Source organism: Phyllostomus hastatus, unplaced genomic scaffold (assembly GCF_019186645.2).
Source record: "Phyllostomus hastatus isolate PE091 unplaced genomic scaffold, TTU_PhHast_1.1 phas_contig_159, whole genome shotgun sequence".
In the NCBI taxonomy this organism is placed as follows: Eukaryota; Metazoa; Chordata; class Mammalia; order Chiroptera; family Phyllostomidae; genus Phyllostomus; species Phyllostomus hastatus.
Window position 1 is genome coordinate 37,252,019 of NW_025333640.1, and position 9,553 is coordinate 37,261,571.

Here is a 9,553-nt window from a genome sequence, read left to right on the forward strand (position 1 = left end):
CCGCTCGCTTTGTGCACCCAGCCTGCTGTGTGTGCTGAAGGGTCGGCTGCTGGGGCTCGCGAATCTGGACTAGGGCATCCGCTTCCTGAGTGCCAGGGGGCATCACTGCCTTATGAGCTGGGACGTGGAAAACCCTGAGGACCGTCTCAGGTACCTGCAGATGGACCCAGACGTTTTCCCACATACCCTGACCCCACACAAAGGCTTGCTCATGGTCATTCATTCCTTGGCCTCCTCTTGTCCAAGCTATGGGGTCCATGCCTTTGGAACAGCCAACTGTCAGTGCAGAGGGTCATTGGCCAGGGCTCATGAGTGCATCAGTAGGCAAACTGTCATGTTCAGCCCACTGGCTGCCGTGGTTCCTTCCAGTTTCCATCCAGATGGTGTCAGTGTTGGGCTGGATAGTGACTGCTCACGGCAGAGGGATGGCCGGGCTGGAGCCCTGTACACCAGGCATCAGCAGGGGTTTTCCCTGCTCCCTCTCTACAGGCCCGAGGGGCCACCACAGGATGAGGGGTGGGGACATTTGGAAGATCCATGTACCCTACAGGGCTAGTGGTGCCCCTACTTCTAGAGACAGTGGGCGGGTGGACAGGGTGCTCCTCTGCTGTGAATCGGCATGGCACTTGGTCAGAGTGGGGGCTCTGGTCTGGCAGAGGTGAGTGGGTGGACATGTCCTCAGGGCACCTGGTGACACCAGGACGCGCCTTCCTGCGTGAGAGGCTCTGCCTGGAGGGGTGCTGGGCTCACTGCTAGGGGCTGCTGCTTTGTGGGGCACGCAGAGCTTCTGCTCCCTCCCGGGGCTGGGACCCACATCCCCGAGGTACTCTCTCCCTCTGTGGTCTCTGCCGAGGGCCCTTCCCGCACCTTCCAGAGTCACTGACTCACCCACCGCACAGGGTAGCCCTGGGGGAAGTGCCCAGGGCTTTCCTGTGCTTCACCGGCGTGTTTGCCCTTTCAGCGGGGGCTTGCTGCTCTGGTCCCCAGTCCCACGTACATCCTTCCTTTCCCGGGTGATGTCAGGGACCAAGGCACGGTGCCAGGGAGAGAACAAGAGTCTTTGCAAATCTGTAAATTCCTACAAAGTCTTGCACACCATTCACGTTCTTTCGGGTTCCGTAGATTTTCTCTTTATTCATCCCAGCTTCTGGGACAACATGCGTCTCACCCCACCACCGACCGCCGAGAACTTGATAGCAGTGCCTGGGCCTGGAATTTTCTGTGGGTGTCCTGCTAACCTCTCCCTGGCAGGTCCCAGCAGAGCCTCCAGAGTGTCCTGCGCAGAGGCAGGTCTTCCTGTGTGAGCATCGTTTCATTGATGTCACGGGCCCGTTGCACCAACGTGGGTGGGGGCGGGGTCGCCACCCAGGATGGATGTGCGGTGCAGGTGGCCTCAGGGGAGCACGTGAAAGGTCCCCTCGCCCACTGAGACAAAATCCCCTTCAGGCACGCCAGTCACTGCCTGAAGATCCCGGGACAGTTTCCAAATTGTCACTTTTACCTCATCACTACCAAATGTCTTCACATGAATGGGGGGTGACAAGTAACTACCGCCTCTAAAAAAGGTTTGATTAAAAGGGGAAAAAATGGGGCAACTGTAATAGAATAAACAGTAAAAAAAGAAAAATACAGGAAAAACATCGGAAGTCAAAATACAATAACTTAATTTAAAAAATAAATAAACACAACCCATATTATCTAATCAATCTTTTGCAAATAAATCTCTAATGACTAAATGTAGTGTGGGTGATGTAACATGTAATTTAACCTAAAGAAATTCTACAGGACCTTTTAAATCAGGCAATTCCTAAACAACCCCACATTTTTAAATATCATTTTAGACAAAGGATTTCCTGCTTTTTCTTTTATGTTCCAAGACCCTAGAGACAGCAATTAACTTTATCCTGAGATACTAGTCAATATTAATTAAATTCTTTCAAGTGGATATGTGCTATTAAGAAACAGTCTTTTCTAGATGAATGTGGTTCTTTAATTTAATTTGAAAATTATTTAGTCAATGTGTTTTAAAACCTTATGAAGATCAGCCTTCCTTCCTTTCTTTTTTTTAATGCACAATTAACCTGAAGACAAATGCTAATTAACAGATGACATTATAACTTGACTCCATTTATTATGTGAGCTATTTATTTCAGCTCAGAGGAGCTGCAGAGGTGGAAGGAGGGGATTTCCGGCTTTGAAATTTAAAGACCCAAACAGTTGCGTTTTGTGTTTAGGTTTTACTGCCATTAGACTGTACTTACTTTGCCACTTATGCCATTTACTGTCAGTTTTCCTTTTGATGAAGCAATAAAAAGCCATGTAATTGGGTAATAGTAGTTTAATGCACCAACTACAAGTTTAAAAATCCCAAGAAATTTGTCTGGCATGTTTTAGTTGATACATGACTGGTGATTAAATTTCTTCTTGTATGCGATTTTGCGATAACAAAACTAGGTTCCCTTAAACATCGCCATTCCTAGCACTAAAGAAAACGAGTAACAGATTTTACGTTCAGGATATTTCGTTGTGATATCTTCTAATCATATAAACACGACCTGAAGGACATTTCTCCCCTTCAACCACGTGTTGGTTCCCCACACCACCCCCAGATGCTCTCATTTCCCTCTTCTCGCGATACCTCTGCGTGGGAATTATTTTCTTCCACATGTTGAGTGGCGGGGACTCTGAGGCCCGGGAAGGCCCTGCACCAACGCCGGCGGAGAAGAATGGCCATCCCCAGCAGCCCCGAGAAACAGACACCATACTGCAGAAATTCCAGCATTTTAAACTCTCATTGCAACAACCCGCAGAAGGCGGCCAGGGTCTGCACATTCATTCTCAAGAGGATGACTGACCGACAAAATATTCATGCAGAATTAACAAAATGTCCAGGAAACAGAACATCTTACCAAGTTCTCACAAAGCCAAACATACCCTTACCATATGATTTGGCAACTGCAATCCTTGGTCTTCACCCAAAGGAGTTGAAAACTTATGTCCATGTGAAAATCTGCACGTGAGAGTTTACAGCAACTTTCCTCATTCACAACTGCGTAAACTTGGAAGCAACTAAAATGCCCTTCAACGTGTAAGTGAATAAATAAACTGCGGTGCATCAGACAATGGGATATTATTCAGCGCTAAAAAGAAATGAGCTATCAGGCCATGGAAAGACATGGGGGAACATTAAATACCTATTGCTAAGTGAGAGAAGCCAATCTGAAAAGGCCACATAACGTATGATTCCAAGTGTGTAACATTCTAGAGAAGAAAAAAAAGTTGTGAAGACAGCAAAGAGATCCATGGTGGTGGGGGGCTGGGGTTGAGGGATGTGAGCACAGGGGGTGTTTAGAGCGGTGAAGTCACTCTACGTGATACCCCAATGACGGACGCCTGTCACGATGAAGTGTTCAGACTCCGAGTGACCCTCAACGTGTACTACTGACTTTGGGTGATAATGCCCGGTCAGTGCAGGTGCATCAGCTGTAACATATGCACCACGCTGAATCTTAAAATGTTCTGAAAAATTAAGTCATTTAAAATAGACGGACTGCATTTATGTAGTGTGATCGTAAGAATTAGACACAGTGTGTAACTACTGCATAGTGAGCCCTGAATAAATAGGGCTGTTATTATCGGTGTTAGTGATGATTAAATAGGTGGTCAGGGGGGCACTTCAGGGCCCTGAAGGCAATTCTGTCCACTACCCTTGACCCCCATGAGGCAACATTTGCCAATTTTTTAGAGACATCTCTGACGGTTACAACTTGAGGGGTTCTGTTGACATAGTGGTTAGAACGAGCAAGGGATACTCCTAAATATTCTACAATATATAGTGTAATGACCCCTACACCCCCAAGTTATCTGGCCCCGAATGTCACAACTACCAATTCCGTGAGACCCTGCTGTAGACCACAGGTCCGAATGACGTAGCTTCCCCTCCCCCTCAGTCTCCTCTCTGTCCTGTCTGCGCGGTGGTCTGTGTGTGTGTGTGTATGTTAGTCTACAAGGCATTTGGGCATTTGAAGGAAAAAGTTAATTTGCAAGTTTTTAATGCTTTCAGATGCATTACATACTTATTCCAGAGAGGTTGTCTAGTCTAAATGAAGTAATATATCTATTTTTTAAAATACAGCCAATTTTCTGTATATCTTTCTGAGTACAGTGGCTTCAGATTACATCGAAATGGGTATAAATATTTCCTTTTGAGCATTAGCAAATAAACATAGCAGCTGTATTTTTGACTTTTGTTTAAATATTTATAATTACTTGTGAACTCTGTCGGCGATTTCGGAGTCTTTGGCATATTTGTAGCATCTGTATTTATAAACAATAATTCAATTCTTATTTTAAATGCCGTAATCAATAAAGAAAATTGGTCTGTGCTTATGTAAAGAATATTTGAATATAAAAGACACTCCTTTGGTGTGTAAGCAAATGTCTTCTCTAGAAACTAACTTCTTAGTAAAAAACCCACCTGTACTTTACCAGTCAAATATTCCTGTTCCATCATAGTTAAAATGGTTGATAATCAAAATGGTTGACATAAGTGAAATATTCAGGAAACATATAGATCTTTCTGTAGAAAAGATCTTTACGATAACCTCTTGGTGGTGTAAAAACATAACCATCTCTCACTTGTGTTTTTGCCTTGAAAGCAGTTTTCTTTGTAAAAATAATAGTGAGAATTTAAATGATTGTATTTGAACTGCCCACATATTTTATTCGTCCTGTATTTATTAATTTATTAAACACTTTTATATTTATATTTTTATTTCTAAAATTGTTCTGAAAATGAATGTCAAATTTAGCAAATAAAAATACAAAATGCTTATCTAAATATGTATTTAAGGCAAAAAAACAAAAAACATTTTTTTCAGTATAAGGGTATCACAAATACTGCATGGGGCATTCTTTTAATAAACATATTTTTGTGTATTTGAAATTCAAATATAACTGGGCATCTACTATTTTATCTGGCAGCTCTATTTTTTATTCTCCTGGAATAGACCCTCTCGTGTCTCATCTTATTATGATGTTTCCCATTTTTTCCCCGCTCTGTACCTTACGCTCTCTCTAGAGATTTTTGCTTGTCATTCCTCTATAACATTTTCCTGCTGTATTTTACGTGTTTAACACGTAAAAACAAAACCCCCTTAATAGTTAAAATGCATTTAAATTTTTTCCCTCATAAATTATATAACAACTATTTATTTGGGTACATTTTTGTAATTTTAGCTATTGACTAGGAAATTATTTATAGTTGTTTTTATATAAGATGATAACAGAGCCTTGGGCAGTGTGGGGTGTGGCTCCCTTGGTTGGAGCGGCACGTGGACCGTGGGGCGGCGGGTGGTGTTCCCGGCCAGAAGGGCGGACCACGTGGCTGGGTTGCGGTTCCGACCCTGGTTGGGGCTGTAGGAGAGGCTCCCATCTGGGCATGGGACACATATTTTGACCAAACAAATAAGATTGCTTCTTGCACGTCTTGCAAAGAAATATACGATTTTCAGACTAACGTGTTGATCTTTGGAGTGTATATTAGAGCATAATAGTCAGAGAGTTATAATCTAATCTCTTATTTCATTATTAAGTCTAAATTTCATTCTGAGGATTATGCAAATGAACCAGCACCTAGGCAGTGACCGTAGAAAGCAGGAGTTGGCCTCCCCTGTTCTTCTGGAAGAACGAGAAACTGGCATCCATCAGTATTCTACCAATGACTTAGACATTGAGATATATATTCTTTGGCCTTTGTCTTATAACCACAGGCATATGTGGCTTTTGTTTTTCACATGCTCCCTGGCAAGAACAATTTTCCAATTAGTATATATTTTCACTTTGCTTTGGTTCAGATCTGGGCAGACTGTAAAGCTTGAAATTCTGTCATGAAAATCAGTTGAGGATGAGAGAAACCTTTGATCATCTTTGAAAACCCTCTGACCTTATTTTTGATTTCTCCCCTTGGCCCATATCTCATATTGGCCATGTCTATAATAACACTATAAGCTGATTAATAAGACAAATGTTTACTTTAATTTAGTGGTCACCGTGATAGAATTCTTTGAATTAGAACTTAAGTGGAACATTGTTGCTTTGTTTTGTATGTTTGGTTCTTGTTATTTTTCTTTTTACTACCTGGTAATACCTCCTCTGTTCTCCCACAGATGGTTGATATGACTCAATACCATCAAAGCCTTTTAGTGGTCTGGGGATTCCTTAAGTGGGTGGCCTTGCTCCACACAACTCATAAAAACTTTCTGCCTCTATTGGACACCACTATTCTTACAATTTAATATACTGGCAGCATCCAAATTACAATATGTGAACAAATTAGAAATAGATTTTCTGGACTTTTTTTTCCCCAAAGATTTTATTTATTTATTTTTAGAGAAAGGGAGAGGGAAAGAGAGGGAGAGAAACATCAATGTGTGGTTGCCTCTCATGTGGCCCCAACTTGGGACCTCACCCTCAACCCAGGTATGTGCCCTGACTGGGAATCGAACTGGCAACCCTTTGGTTTATGAGACGGCACTCAATTCACTAAACCACACCAGCTGGGGCAATTGTCTGGATCCTTGAATTACATCACATTTTGGTGTGTGTGTGTGTGTGTGTGTATATATATATATATATATAATAACATTGCATCTTTATTCATATAATACATGATCTTAACTACAAAACTGATCAAACAGTATTTCCCCTACTTGAAAACTTCAACAAGATTTCAGTCACAGGTTTTTTATTATATTTTCTCCATTCCCATTTAACCCCTTCTACACTTCTCCACCTGCACATCAGTCACAGCATTTTTAAGAACTGAAAATCAGTTAAAATCTTAGCATCAGCCTAGTCTTTTCACTTATATGAAACATGTTTTATTTATGTAAAATGTACATTTACTTATACATATAAGGCATCTATTACATTTAATTCAAATAGCTAAGCTAATTGCTTACATTTTAAATGTGTTTTTAAGGACTTCACACTTTTTTTATTATTTATTGATTCCTAACAAACTCCTCTAATTGTTAGCGTCTTCACGCAGTCTGACAAAGGGAAATTTTACACGTTTGTTTGAAGATTACCCTCTTGCATTAAATTTCAAATGAATGTGGGTCTGAGCAGAAGGCTGTCAGCCTGTGCCTGTCTCGTAATCCTGCTCTTCGTGCCAACTCAGTAAACCCCAAATGTGCTCACGGCGCTTCTGAGCGTTTGCTGACAGGCCCGTGGACAGCACACGACGTCGAGTAAAATTGGATGCGAGTTGAAGTGCTCCTGGGAAGCAACGTGAAGAATAACAGGCAGGACGTTATTTTAAACACATCAAGAATTATGAGTTTCAGGGCAAACCACTGACCTCTGCATTAAAAAATATTTCTTAAAGTACTTGCCAAATGGACTGTTATTATTATTTTTTTTTCAGTTCTAGTCACTTTCTGCGGGAGGGTCCGTTCTTCCTGACGCACACCACCCCCCAGTCTGAAATCGCTGGCTAAATGGGTGGTCCAGACCCAGTGCAAATACAGCCCAGCGACTTCCACCTCCGCGGCATGCCGCCTCCACCTTGACACGGTGTTTGCGTTGCCCCAGGAACATCATGAACAAATATGCATGTGTCTGGACCCCCTGGAGAAAGTAACTTGCCTTGGTGCAAACTACTAGAAAAGTCTCAAACTTAAAAATGTGTTTCATTTACCACTGCATCTGTCTTTACAGTGGAACGCAATGTCTAGCCCTCAGGAAGAATTAAGTAATATTTTTGAGTGAGTGTTGAATAAACTATTCTGTTTCCTTTCATCTGAAAATGTGTAAATGAGAAAAACATTTCTATAAAATGAGAAATTAGTTAACAGTAATTGCATATTATTTAGCATATCGGCTCTCACATAATCGTCTGAGCAAAAGAGGCAAATGACACACATTTTGAAAAGTCACTGTTTTTTTGTTGTGGGTTTAAAAGTAGATTAGAAAAAATGGAAGGGATTATATCATACTCAAAGGTGAAATAACTACATATTCGTAGCTTTAGAATAAAGTCAAGTTTTCATTTTCCGTGTTAATGTAAGATGTAGGAGAGATGTAGACTGTGAAAACAGAAGACAGAAATGATTTCTATCACTCTTCAGAAAGCAGAAATATACACAGAGATATATAAACAAGCAAATGTTTAGACAAAAAAATTACTATACTTCATGATTTACTAGCTTGATTCTACAGGCTTCCTCTAAATGTCTGAAGAGGAAAATATTTAAAGCACTGGAGCCGGTCCACTGGCAAGGAATCAGAAATGGATCGTGTTTCAGTGATTAAATAAACGGAACGAGCAGGGCTGTCGGGCAGCAGAGGCCTCTGGTTACGCCCTCCTTTCTGCCTCACCGACACCTAGGTTCCCCCTGCTCCTGGGCAGGTAGGTCGGAGGCAGGGGGATGGCTGAATGCCAGGCCCGGAAAACACTTTCCAAATACTGGCAGCGTTGGCGTGCCCGGCACGCTCCTTCCTGTTCATCCCTCCTTCTGCTTGGAATCGGGACGCGGAGACTGGGGCTCTAGAAGCCACCGCGAAAGCATGAGGCTGGAGCCAGAGCCTCAGAACGGCAGAGCCGGCGCTGGATGGGCCAGGATGACTTCGCGTTTGCGCCCCGCCAGCCAGCCCCGTCCTGCCAGCGCCTGCGCCACTCCTACCTCCGTTTCCCAGGCGCATGCAACCGCTCTCTGAACTCCGTATCTAGCTGGTACACCATGCTCTTCTTCAGTGCTTAAGTCAAACCACTATTTTCTATTTTCTCCGTTGTACCTCATCCATATAAAGTCCTTACAAAGGGCGACAGCACGTCCTCAGCGGGCCTGTTTTCCCTCGCTCAGGCGTGGAGCGCCTTTGTGATTTGACATCGCCCCATTGTTGCCTAGGTTGCTGGAAATCTGTAATGTATGTTTGTGAACAACTCTCATTAGTTCCTTTAAAATGTTTCTCAAATCGGTTTTATGCCATTCTTATTTCTAATTTCATCATCATTATTGCTTTATATTTTATTGGTCTTCGGGAAACTTCATTTATCCATTCTTGACATCATTTGTATCATCCTTCCCTCCATTCCTTCCGTAATGCACCTGCTTTTACTTAATCCATTTTTTAAAAATTGTTTCTTTAACTCTTTTTTTTAAAGATTTTATTTATTTATTTTTAGAGAGGGAAAGGAGGGAGAAAGAGAGAGAGAGAGACATCAATGTGCGGTTGCTGGGGGCCATGGCCTGCAACCCAGGCATGTGCCCTGACTGGGAATCGAACCTGCGACACTCTGGTTCGCAGACCGTGCTCAATCCACTGAGCTATGCCAGCCAGGGCTTACTTAATCCATTTTTAACAATCAGTTTCAAACATGCGTCTAAAACCCCCAGTTTATCATGCCAACCCCCATGCAAAAACACTCAGTGGCTTCTTGTACCTGTCTTATATGAGGACTTCACAGTTCTCTTACTACTTGTTTTATATTTCTCTTTGGAATTAATTTCTGTTGGTGAAAAGAAAAGGGAAAATAGGAGATAGCAGT